The sequence below is a fragment of the Protopterus annectens genome, chromosome 3.part1 (assembly GCF_019279795.1).
Source record: "Protopterus annectens isolate FY-2018-M chromosome 3.part1, PAN1.0, whole genome shotgun sequence".
NCBI lineage: Eukaryota > Metazoa > Chordata > Ceratodontiformes > Protopteridae > Protopterus > Protopterus annectens.
This window is the reverse complement of record NC_056732.1, coordinates 1,074,152,240-1,074,165,211: the sequence shown is the minus strand read 5'-3', so window position 1 is coordinate 1,074,165,211 and position 12,972 is coordinate 1,074,152,240. Positions and strand designations below refer to the sequence as shown.

Genomic DNA, 12,972 nt, shown 5'->3' with positions numbered 1-12,972 from the left:
CTTTTACTAATATGTATGTAGTGTGAACAGGGAAATAATGCAGATGTGATGAAAAGATAATTTTTAGGGGTATAAAGCTTGTTTTGCTCACAGGCATGCATGCACATGTAGTTATAAGGGTACATTTATTCCTTGAGGTGTTAGTTATGACTGCTGTGACCTCTAGAAGCAACTCAAGAGGATACTATGGTTACCATGTAACAGCAAAATAAGTGACTGTTCTATTTGTACATCATCTATTATAGTGCATGAAAATTAGTAAAGTTGGCATCAGCCCTCAAGAAGGGGGAGAAGATATGGTGGGTGAGGTTGAGTAGTATTAATTATAAGTAGTTGGAATAGTTATTGAGGTGAGGATAGGGTATTTAGGGTTGCATGGGTATGGTTGATATTTAGGATTTTGTCTGAAGTGATTTCACATTACAATACTTTGTGAAATGACTTAAGAGTCAACAAGATTGTGTTTGGATTGATCGTAGACTTCAATTAATAAGTAAAGACTGTCAGCATGGTTGAATTACATATTGTATTATTGGATTTTGAAAAGCAGAATGCAGTAATGGAAGTGTAAGTCATGTGGATAAGCTTAATGTATTAGTATGCTGTAGTATGTAAGAAGAACTGATCACCAGCACACTGATATAAACAAAGCCACAAAAAAGAATAAAATAACCACTCAGAGAACAGAGAAAAAACATGAAGCCTTCCAGTAGCTGCATCACTGCTGCACTATGGAACAGGTCCTCCATTAAGGAAAAGTATTTATTTCTTTCCCATTGTACTTGCAGGTTTGCCTGATGTGTTGTACATATTTGTTTGATCGGGGCTTCTTTGATTCTGTAGTCATGATGCATGTTTCTGCATGTTGAGCACATCATGTTCTGGTTTAAGATATAGTTGGCATACTCATCAGTCCACCCTTTCCCATAACTAGATCGAAAATTCAGCTCTTGAACACCTTTTTCCTGGTAGCGTTATTTTCATTTATATGGATATCTGAAGGTACGAACATCTTTATTTCACGACTTTACGAGACTGTCGCCAGGATTCACGAAGCTCTGTGCAAGAATAAGGCTATTCTTCCACGTTGTGGTTCGTGTCCATTTAGAAAAGCAGCGTGCCTTGCATATGCATGAAGGCGCGCTGCTATCTAATCTAAACAGACACGAACCAGGAGCGAGTGCAGGGGGCATGTGTCAGCAGTGCCTGCACATGAAACATGCCACCTTTGCTCAGAAAGTGCCGTACGGCACTTTCTGACACAGATGAGTATCAATTTATATAATATTAAAGCTGGGCTCCAATATTATATAGTAAATGAGTGTCCGCAGACACTGAAATGTAAGTAGCTAACATTTTAGTGTCCGTGGACACTGAAAAAGAAAAAAAAAAACACAAACACCTAGAAGGCAGCAGCTTTCAAGTGCACACCCTCAAATGTATGAACTCTTGCCCTACATGCATGGACACAGTAGGGCAAGAGAAAAGCAGTAGAAATTTAAAAAATGTAAGTTTTTTTTTTCATCAAATAAATCCAAAGTTTAAGCGGTGCGCAGCTTGTTTTAGCGGCATGCTGCTATGCTTAGCCTGGCTGAAATCCTGAAAGTGATAGAAAAGTGCTTCTGTGATAGAAAATGTCATAAAGCTGCTGTAGTGTAGTGGTACTGCCATGGTATAGCATGTGGAACATGCTCAGTTTGAATCCCCCATCTGCCAAATTATTTAATAAACTTTTAAGGAATTTGAATGATAGATGTCAATCATATGTCTCACATATAGCACAGTAGGAGTGGGAATATGTAAAATATAAATGTAAAAAATAACTTATAAAGTTAATGAAAAACATAGATTTAAGCAGTGCTTTGCTAGTGTAAGCATTGCTTACCTGCTTTCAGCTCTGCTTAGCTGGTGTAAGCATTGCTATGCGGATTTTTGTGGAGCTAAGCATAGTTCAGCATATTAAAACCAGCCAATCAAGAAAAAGTGTGGGAAAACTGCCCTGTTTAAACCATACAGGCAGGAATACAGCCATAACCATTTCGGATTGCTCACAGCAGGACCAAAATATCTGGTGTTGGTGAAGGTGTTTGCTTCCGAGCACAACATTGGGGCATCCAGGAGTCCAGGGTCATGGTTGGGCTCCTAGTTAAAAACCATGACGGCAGGCTGCTGCAGGGCCAGTACCATGGCAAACAGTACAAAGCGAAAGCCTGGGACCAGCTTGCATGTGATCTCACCAGTGCCACTGGCATACCCCGGACTGGTAAGTAGGTACGTCACGACCATAATGACCTAAAGTGGAGGAAGGGTGCACTCTTGGACCAGTGAATCCAAGAAGCCTAAGCGCAGGATGTCCCACCTGTCTGTAAGTATGCAGTCCTATGTATCTCTAAGTATGGAAAAAGTTCAACCTGTGACTGTGCAGGTGTGATTAATGTGTGATGTCTCCCCATACAGCTGTTGCGGAGAGGTCCCAGAATGTTGAGGCTCATGCCCAGCAACTGGCCCGGCTCGGTCGGCAGTATGGTGAATGCAGAATACCCCTTACTATTAACAGTAAGAAATCAAAATTATAGTAATGGTAGTACCACCTGTATATATAATTGTGCTTTAAAAGTCAGGAATAAATGCGTGTGTCAGGCTGCCAATGTTACAATGGAGTATTCCCAACTGCTGTGTAATACAGATATCAGTAGCAAACAAGGTACAGTATGCAGGAGAGGAATATTAGAATATGTATGAGTGTGTCTGAGTGAACCTGCCAAGAAAGTGCCATGTCAGGGCTACTGTAACAGAAATGAAAAGCATTCCCCTGTGCAGATCATTCAGGAATAGTAATTGTGGATTTCTGAGTTGTATACAGATATGTATGTCAAAACTAATAAAGGTGATCCCAAACACTGGTGTGTGTCATCTCACTTGTACCTGAAAAATAGAAATGTGTATTTCCTGCAGAATGCATTAACTGAGGTGAACTGATTTAGCACTGCTTGTCTGCATACTTTAGAATGGGCATGTCAAATAACTGAAAAAAGGCAACAGTACATATTTCCATCAGAATGTGTTTTACTTGTTTGTCTGCCAGCATTGTCCTGTGTTAACCTTTCAATTTCAGCTGTATGTAGCTGTGAATGTACTGAAAAAATGTATAAGGCTAACAGGTGCAGACTTAAAACCTACACTGTGTACTCAAGTATCTAAATTGCAGTATGTAGTTGAAAAAAACTCAAATGTGCAATCCAGCTAATGTGCACATGTTTCATAAACAGTGACATCAATGTCTGTTGTGTATGCATACCTTGTACTGAAAATGGGAAACAAATAATGCAACGTCATAATAAAAGTACTGCGCACAAAAATATGTACTAGATAGAAATGTCACAAGCAACACACAACACCTCCCCAGTAGCTCAGTCTGATAAGGACTAGGCCTGTAGTTCAATTTTGCACACACACCATGGTTCGAATCCATGGACCGCCACTAACATCTCAGTCTGGTTCTACAGTTGTAAACTGCAATCCGAAGAGAAAAAATAATGTAATGCAACGCATACATTTTCCATACAGGGCACACATGTAAAGAAATCTGAATAGAAATACTAGTATGATGTGTATAACTGAAAGGTGTACAATTATTGTGTTGATCATCCCCAGTCGTGTAAATAGATGCAAGCTAGACATCCACACTCTGCAGTCTGGCCCAGACAAGCCCCTGAAGTGTCACGCTGTCACGGATAGTTTCCCCAGTTGCCAAGAAACCTGCGCACAGAGAATGTCACAGTAGATGTATGTGAAAGGCACAACACACACCATATGTTCGAACTTTTAAAAGCCAGATCTGACTGAATGGAGATCTCTGTACAGAGCAGAAAGGGAATATCTCCCATTTCCGCAATGTAGTGCAATCTCGGAGTTGGTATATTTAAGTAAGGGGAGCGTGGGGGGTTCAGGGAGGTGTAGCCCCCCTGCTATAGACGTGTAATTTTTTTTTTTTTTTTGTGGTTTTACATCACTTTTCGAACTTTTACAAGTTCGAACATATGGTCTCGGCCATATGTGGTTCGAACTTGTAAAAGTTCGATCGACTGAAGTAGACCCATACACAGATATATATATATATATATATATATATATATATATATATATATATATATATATATATATATATATATATATATATATAAACACAAAAATAAATATATGACCAAAGGCACTGTTAATGGGGGTGAAGGGGCCCAAAATAAGTACCTATTGTAATTATTGATATCATCCCCTCCTCCACAGCTGAACAGATCTGCCTTGCAACACAATAACCAACACTTGCATGTCTCATACCCAGGACCCTAACCAACATAGCCACAACAAGTTAACAGTAATCTATCTCAGCTGTATGATGTCAGGATGATATCAATAACATATCATGCAGAACAGTCTATAGGTCCATAGGGAATGTACAGTGTGGAAACAGTAAACATTCCAACGATACATACACAGACACATATACATATATTACTACTTATAGATATGTATAAGAAGATATATATTTAGAGGGTGCACAGCATATCAAACAGCCAGTATTCCTACAGTTGCCATCTTTTAAAAAGGCCAGTGTTTGATTCTTTCATACAAAAGACAATTATTGCATGAAACATATACCCACAGACAAGTTAAAGGATATGACACAACAAGTTTGCATACATAGAAATTTTTATTTGTTTACTATTTCAGTTGTATATGCCATTTCATATAGCAGTTAGGTGTTTGAAATACATAATAACTGAGTAATGCAACTCTCAAACAAAACATTTGATACAGTATGCTGAAAGCATAACATATGCTGCTGTCCAGGCCAAGGCCTTCAAGTAGTACAACAGTAAAAAAAACACTTGTCTGGAAGATAAGAATCAATCAGCACTAATGAATTACAGATGTAGTTCAGCAGCCTGCATAACCGTAGTATGAGCAGGTCCGACATTGGTGCACTGACCTCATCCGCCACACCCGTCAGCGTGCTACTGCAGTTACGAGGGACCAGCTAGCCATGGGGGGGGGGTGTCATGCCATCCAGCTCCCCTGACACATGCTGGGGGGCTCTTCGCCAGCCTCGGGGAACCTGTTCATCAGCAAAGACAAGACCCAGTGGATAACACTGTGGAGGTGGGTGCTACCCACACATTGGACGAGGAGCGTGCAGGTAAGGCCCCAGGGCACATCAGTAGACCACTGTTGCTTATCCATCTGCATCTGTAGAGTTTAATGATGCATATGTGAGATAAAATATATATAGTTTGTTGCTGCATTGTAGTAATGAACACGTGCATAATCTGTAGTATTGTGGGTTTGTACTGTTGATGTACTGAAATACTGCTCTCATCCTGTACCAATGCCACAGGTGTGGCTACTGACATCACATCTCTCACACAACTATGTAGGTCCCTCTGGTGTACCTCTGGGGCAGCAGCCTGTAGCTGGTGAGTATGGTGTTTGTTCAGGTTTGCCAATACACCAGCCATGTTATGGCCATGGTATTTTCCATGCACACATTAACACACCTACCCATAATGCATGCTGTACATGTTCACTTATTGTTGCTGTTAACTGCACTGCATCACAGTGGTCACCATGGTGGCATATCTGAAGGGTATGTAAGAGTCTTGCAATATAACTAAAAACCTGTCATTGCAAGATATGTGCACAGAGATGAACATAATGGTGGGACAAATGACCTATAGTCGGAACATGTTTGGAACATCACCCTTTTACAGTGCTACAACAGTGTATATACCACTATTACAATGGCAACTGTTACAGATCTACACAACGGGATTTCACAATACCACATTCCACAACCCTTATAACCTGTAATGTGGTCCTAACATGAGCAATGAATGTGTAATATGGAATCCTATGTTAGGACATCAAATATGGGGAATACATACCTTAATAAACACTGGAAGTATATGTGTGCACACACTCCAAATAACATATTGTGGTAGCAGCTTTTGAGGTACTGACAACATTCACTCTTCATGAGTATGCACCTTCCAGCAAGTACCGGTCCTCAATGTCACAACAAGAAATGGTCTGCTGTCCAAGATGTATGTCCATCACATTTGCCCACTCACCTGCAACAGAGGCAGCCGTGGCTTGCACACATCTTACAAGCCATGGAATGGATCCCATACCCAACAGGTAGCATGCAGGAGTGGGACATGTTGCCTTACCTCACCATTGCAAACAGTGCAGACAGCCATGTATGTGACGAGGAAATATGGGACAACATTAATGTAGAAAATAAACAGATGGCCATCCAAGACGGATGACGACACATGTTGCAAACTGGTCATGGAGGCTGCCTAGGAACATGCCACAACACTGAGGGAGTTGCAAGAATGTCTAGCAAGTACTGACTGTGGAGTACCTGTGTCGCCAATCGCCTGGACTCTACATAAATGTGGTCTATGGGGTAGGGTAATCAGGTGGGACAGTTATACCTCAGGAAACATCAGCCAGGGCTCTCTACAGGTAGCATATGCTTAACATCAAAAGTCCCCCAAAGACATGTGTTGCAATGTGTAATGGTGTACCAAGACCACGTTTGAAACCTACAGACAGTATCAATTAAGATACATGTGCTGCACAAGCAACACCTCACTCCACCTCAAGCCCACCATCCCCATCTGTACCTTGCTGGTGCCAGTGGACACCTGTATGTTTTCCGTTCATTAGCAGGGACTAGGCCGGTACACATGGTGTTCTGAAATTGGGACAATGCAAGTGACACTCGTGTGTAGCCCATAGTTGTCAAGCATCTGCAGAAAGACTGAGGATGGGGAGGGGTATCATCCTGAAACACAACAGTGAACTGAAGTAGATATCCAAAGCTCACTAAGAATGGCTGTATCTGCACACAGTCAAGGTAATGAATTGTGGCAGACATAACCCTGACTCCACAGCAATAGTTAAGGCACTGTTTGACCTCCAAGGGCTGTGCACATGAGTTGACCTTGCAATCTTGCAGGGTTGGGGGAAATATGTAGGGCAGAGTGACCAAATACTGGCATGTGCAGATGGGACATGCTAGTATACCCTTCCAGGAATAGTGACTGCTGTAGTACACTTAACAGTTGGTGCAACAAACCATCATGTTAAGGGTGTGCACACTTATGCATCCACATACTGTATGCATCTTAATCAGCATCTGCACAACTATACTGCATTTGATTGCACAGGTTATATGTCTCATATCAGGTTCGTGTAATGTTAACATATGCAGTATTGTGGCCTCATGGCATATCAGGGAAGAGGGTGCCATGTCAATAAAGGTGTATACACTCCTCCTAGCCACAGTAAGGTTGGAAGATTGTCAGTGTAATTGTATTTTATTGGTCATACATGCACCGCTGATGATGAGATCTGCAAATCAGACATCAGGCATTCACTATTGACATTTGTCCACATATCATCCCAGGTATGTGTCGGACAAACACATAGGGGCTGTGAGCAGCAGAGCAAACATAACTGACACACATATGCACATTCAGGAATGGGGTGTACACCTGTGAAGTATGCTGCACAGTACATGCCAGGGTGCTGAACAGGTGCACAGCAATACTGTACATGGGTGCAGTGTGTTCCAGGGGAAGGGGCATCACCTACTAACACAACTCATGCATCACAGAGATGTATAATGTTGGTAACAGGGATTGACTATAGCTGCAGTCCATGCTGTTGAGTGCCATATGTCATGCATGTTGACAGATGGGTAATGAGAGGTCTGTGTGTAATATCTTTGTGCAACCTCACATGTAAGTGTGTGTGTGTGTGTGTGTGTGTGTGTGTGTGTGTGTGTGTGTGTGTGTGTGTGTGTGTGTGTGTGTGTGTACAGATAAGCAATAATGTAGGGGTTTTAAAGTCTATTTCTTGTTTTACCCTCACAGGTGGCAAGGTGGGTTAGGGTCCCTCCTGCAGGCAAACTGATGTTAGTGTCCATACAGACTCTGACAATGATGATAAGTGTGGTTAGGCACAGGCAGGGTTGTCAAGGGCTGAAGCTGTGCCATTGTTTGACATCCCACTGTTATCCACCCCATCCCTGCACATAGTCACATTGCCTATACAGGGTCTATATCATATGAGTGAATTGCACAAATTTCGAACGCTCATAATATCAAATGTACTGGACTTCGAACTTCCTATTCTGGGGTGCTGCCCCCCACTAAATATATATTCCAACTCCAATATCGCACTACAGTGAGGAAAGGGCAAATGTCCCATTCTTCACTGTACCGCGATGTCAGAAAAAGCACTTTGAGGTCCAGTACATTCGATATTATGAGTGTTCACAATTTGTGCAATTCGCTCATAAGATATAGATCCACCTATACATACCCCATCACCAGTGGCCATAGATGAGGGACAGTTGGCAGGTGGTGGCATGGGACAGGACAGTGTGGTCACTGTGGCACGTGTGTCTGGACACAGCAGCCATAGCCAGATGCCCAGCAAGATACCACATAGGCAGATGTACAGAGGTGCTCATAGGAGGGCTGCTGGTCATCATGTCCCTGGCAGAAGTGCCACAGCTGGTTTCACCAGACGCATGTTTCAGGCCATCATGGAGGTGCAGGCACATATGGAACGTTATACCATACAGGGTCTGAGGCTCCAGAGGGCTACTCATTCTGCTGTTATTGGCATCATCCATGATCTTGCAGGTGCCCACTGTTATTTTGCAGTGGTCCTGGATAGAAGGTTGAGTGAGATGGTGGGAATCCTCAACCATGGAATGTCTGTGCTTGAGCATATGGTGGGAGTAGTGCGATTGCCACATGGATGTAGGCCAGCAACACCAACAGGTGGAGGCTGACATGGATGTGCAACAAGTCAAAGCCGCTCCCGTAGTGGCAGTACCAGCACCAGCACTGCAGGGGGGGTGCTGTCCACACCACAACATAGCAGGCCGCATGCACATGGCCCTGGCCGGTCCCAAAAGGGACCCGGATCCAGCGGACATATGTCATCATCAGGGGAGAGTACATATCTTGGCTTGTACCTGGTAGTGCCCGTGGAACCACTGGCAGGCACAGTTCTCATGTCCGTGGCCGGAGACGGTGAACTGCACTCCCTGCCAGGTACAGTCTGCAGCTGTCCAACAAAACCCTGTATAGGGTAGCCACATGGCAGAACTGTATGCATGCATACACACACACACACACACACACACACACACACACACACACACACACACACACACACACACACACACACACACACATCACCAACACAGCTAGGGCAAACCCATACCTACACACACCACATCTGCACAGGCCAATTAATAATGAAACCCCCTAACACACACACATTATGTCAAACAAATTTCTCAGCCTAGGTCTCTGGCAAACCCACAACACACCCTGTGCATATGATGATACCTGTGCCACATCCCTGTCATCCATAACATCGATGCAGTGACAAGCTAATATGGTTCTGATGCACAGGTTGACTGTACTACATTGTACCAATGTAATGCTGTGTAACATGTTTTCAGCACTAAAGTTTAATGCTTACATGTCTGAAAAACCTCAACCCCGATGAATTCTCAAATGCACTAAAAAGAGTAAACTGGAACCCACTAAAATCTTTATCCCTTGATAATGCCATTTCCTACTTCAATACAACCTTCTTAGACTTGCTAAACTCCTTTGCCCCCTGGAAAACAAAACGAACAAAAAGCAGCCATGTCCCATGGTTAACTAAGAATACTTTGCCCATCATGCGACTCTGAGATAAAGCTTGGAAATGCTACCATAAAACTAAAACTACCATCACCCTAAACAAATACAAAATACTTTGCAACAAAGTAAATAAACTTATTATCTCAGACCGCAAATCCTATTTTTCAACACTCCAAACCAACCACAACACTAACCCTAAAAAGTTCTGGGATGGAATCTCCTCTCAGGTAAAAAATAAAACCCCTGCCCTGAACCTAACGCCTCCCACCTAAATTTAGTATCCCAATTTAATCCATTGTTTATTGACTCCATAGCCAAACTAACATCATCCTTTACTAACAACACTGCTTCCCCACTCCCACAACCACACCCACACATTCCTCCTGCCCATAGTAAGTCCAGCCCCCAACCTCCTCCCTTTTCCATGAATTCTATACCCATATGTACTATAAAAAAACTAGTCCAAAAAATGAAACCATGTTCTAATGCTCCTGACGAGATACCCTCCTACTTCCTAAAAATCACAGCAGAAGCCATTGCCCTCCCTATCTGTATTTTAATAAATAGATCAATTTCTGAATGCTATGTTCCCCAGCTTTGCAAAAAGGCCTTTATTATTCCACTCCATAAAGGTGGCAACAACAATGATATCCCAAACTTCAGACCTATCGCTATCTTATCCCCTATTTCTAAACTTCTTGAAAAATGCATCCACCTTCAATTTCTACCCTATCTCTTAAATAACAACCTTCTCACTCCCTTCTGTATGGTGCCTCTATCCTTACTAATCTGCAATCTTTCCTCAAATCAAAACTCTCCTCCTCTTACTACAAAATTTCTAAATTTGCAACTGGCCATAGATCCACTATCCATCACTGTATTTCCCTACATCGACTGGACTGGCTTGAGCTACCCAACTATCTCACCTATACTCAACTTATCCAAGCACACAAACTTATTTTCAGTCCCTCCCTCTGCCCCTCCCTTACCTCCACCTTCAAAATGCATCTTCCTGACTGATGCCTCAGATCTAACTCCCAGAATTTAATAGAATTCCATAAACCATCCCGTCCTCCAAGCAAGTACCTCCTATCCTTCTCCTAGCGCACCACTGGAATTCTCTTCCACCTCTCATTCGTACCACTAACAGACTCTCTGCCTTCACAGCCCTATTTCACTCATACCTAACCTCATAATGGGAATGCTTTTGCTCCCATCTTACATAACTTCCTTACCTTAACTACTCTCCACAAACTAATATATCTGTAAATAGCCCCCTACAGTCTAACTACTCCTAATAATAACTGTAGGAACTACCATATTTTACAGGAACTGTAACTCTTTTGTAATGAAATTCAGTGCATTACTCTAACTAGCCCCTCATGGGAACTTCTTACTTATTTTTTAAATTCTCTCTTATTCATGTAATTTGTTATCTTGTATACTTGAGACTTCTTGCATTTATATTTATCTTCACATTTCATGTATTATGTTATTGTGCATTCTTATGACTCTTGCATTTATAGTGTATCTTGTATTTCATGCGTTTTTCTGGAGCTTTTCTCCCCAGGACTCCATTGAAAATGGGCTGTTCGTGGACGAATTGGACTATCCTGGCAAAAAAAAAAAACTGCAAATAAATAAGTAAATAAATAAATGTCAGGATGTGTAGCTGTCCAGCCACGATGCAGTATAGCTGTTATTAACACTGAGTGATTGTGGTCTCAATAATGTATTCCGTTTGTGTTGTAGGTATCTACGTGTCATCAGGATATTGGTCTGCTGTTGTTTCCTACAAGGGGTATGGCACTGTAGTAACACCTTGACTGTGTTATATCCGGGGTACAGCTGAACAGAAGTCACAGGTCTGTATAACAGTTACTGCATGTGCCACATGCCTGATAAGTCTGAGGGGTGTATACAGGTGAGTGCATAGCGGCTGATGTCAGCAGCCCTTCTACAGTGGACAATGGTAAGTGTACTGGGTGGTACACACCACATGTTTGTGTATAACACACACACACAGAGGCTTTGGTGTTGATGCAGTACACAGAGAATACTGTGCACATGGATGCATGTACTTTTGCAAGGAACTCATTTTAGCCTATGTAATTCCACCAAGACAGAATAGGCACAGCATCACATTGGGAAATAATCAGTCTGCTAGTTTAATGTCATTGACGATGGTACTGGCAGGGTATATGTCCCCTTCCTCAATGTAGTGCAATCCTCAACTTGTGAACATAGGTGTGCTGGTGTGGGTGGTACAGGCCTAACCTTTGGAGGGTGTGGGGTGGTATAGAACTGCAGATGGTGTGACTGACAACTACTTAACCTGTTAACATAAACTGTACAATATTACAACCGACTAAGCAGGGGGATACACTCAACAATAACTGCAATGATGGTGGCTGTATCCACAAGATCCACACCCAGCTATATATACCAACTCCAATATCACTGTACAGATATACAGTGGGGAAGAGGGCATTTACACATCTACTACTAGTTTTGATGGAATGAAATTCCACAAGATGATATCTGTTAAATGTTAGCATTTGCCAGTCAGTTCTCGGACAGATGGCCTCCTGGGACCTGTATTTTCTGCAAACTGAAGTAGATCCCTTCACATACACACACACTCTTACTTGGCAACACTGAGACTAGAACCCCTACCTCGGTACTTATTGCTACTAATGTGTTTGGCCTTAATTGCACACACCACACAGCTTTTAGGATGAGGTGTTTCCCAGGTTACTTGTTAAGTGAAGAACATCACTAGGCCTTGTACAGCATGGTAATGGGGGATGTACCAGTTGTTTATGAACAATACATAGTGTGGCATACTGCCATATACACATTGACAAACACATAACAGTCATACATCAGAGAGACCTGGGTTTATCAATGCTAACTATCTTGTCAGTGTGTCCTTCTGTTACAGATAAGTTGCACATAGCACAGGCATCATTGGGCTGGATAGTGTAATCAGTTACCTGTATGGTTGATGGTGACAGTGGTCCCCATATAGTGGACCTTGGGACATGTACTGGGGGTACCATGGTGTAAAGATAGTATACCCAGCACCCACACCCCACATTGGATATTGTACTCACTGACACCCATGATAATACTCTGACATACCCACCATCACACATTGACCAGGACTGCAATACAACCCCTTGTCTATCTTAAGAGTGCTACTACAGGGATATGCATCTATTGCACATGCTTT

At 42.4% G+C, this 12,972-nt stretch overlaps 1 protein-coding gene across 1 annotated transcript in view; it reads left to right on the top strand.

The window, feature by feature from the left end:
- LOC122798356 (cryptochrome DASH-like) overlaps positions 1-12,972 on the top strand; it is an 807,604-nt gene that overhangs the window by 718,334 nt on the left and 76,298 nt on the right. The window lies entirely within an intron of this gene.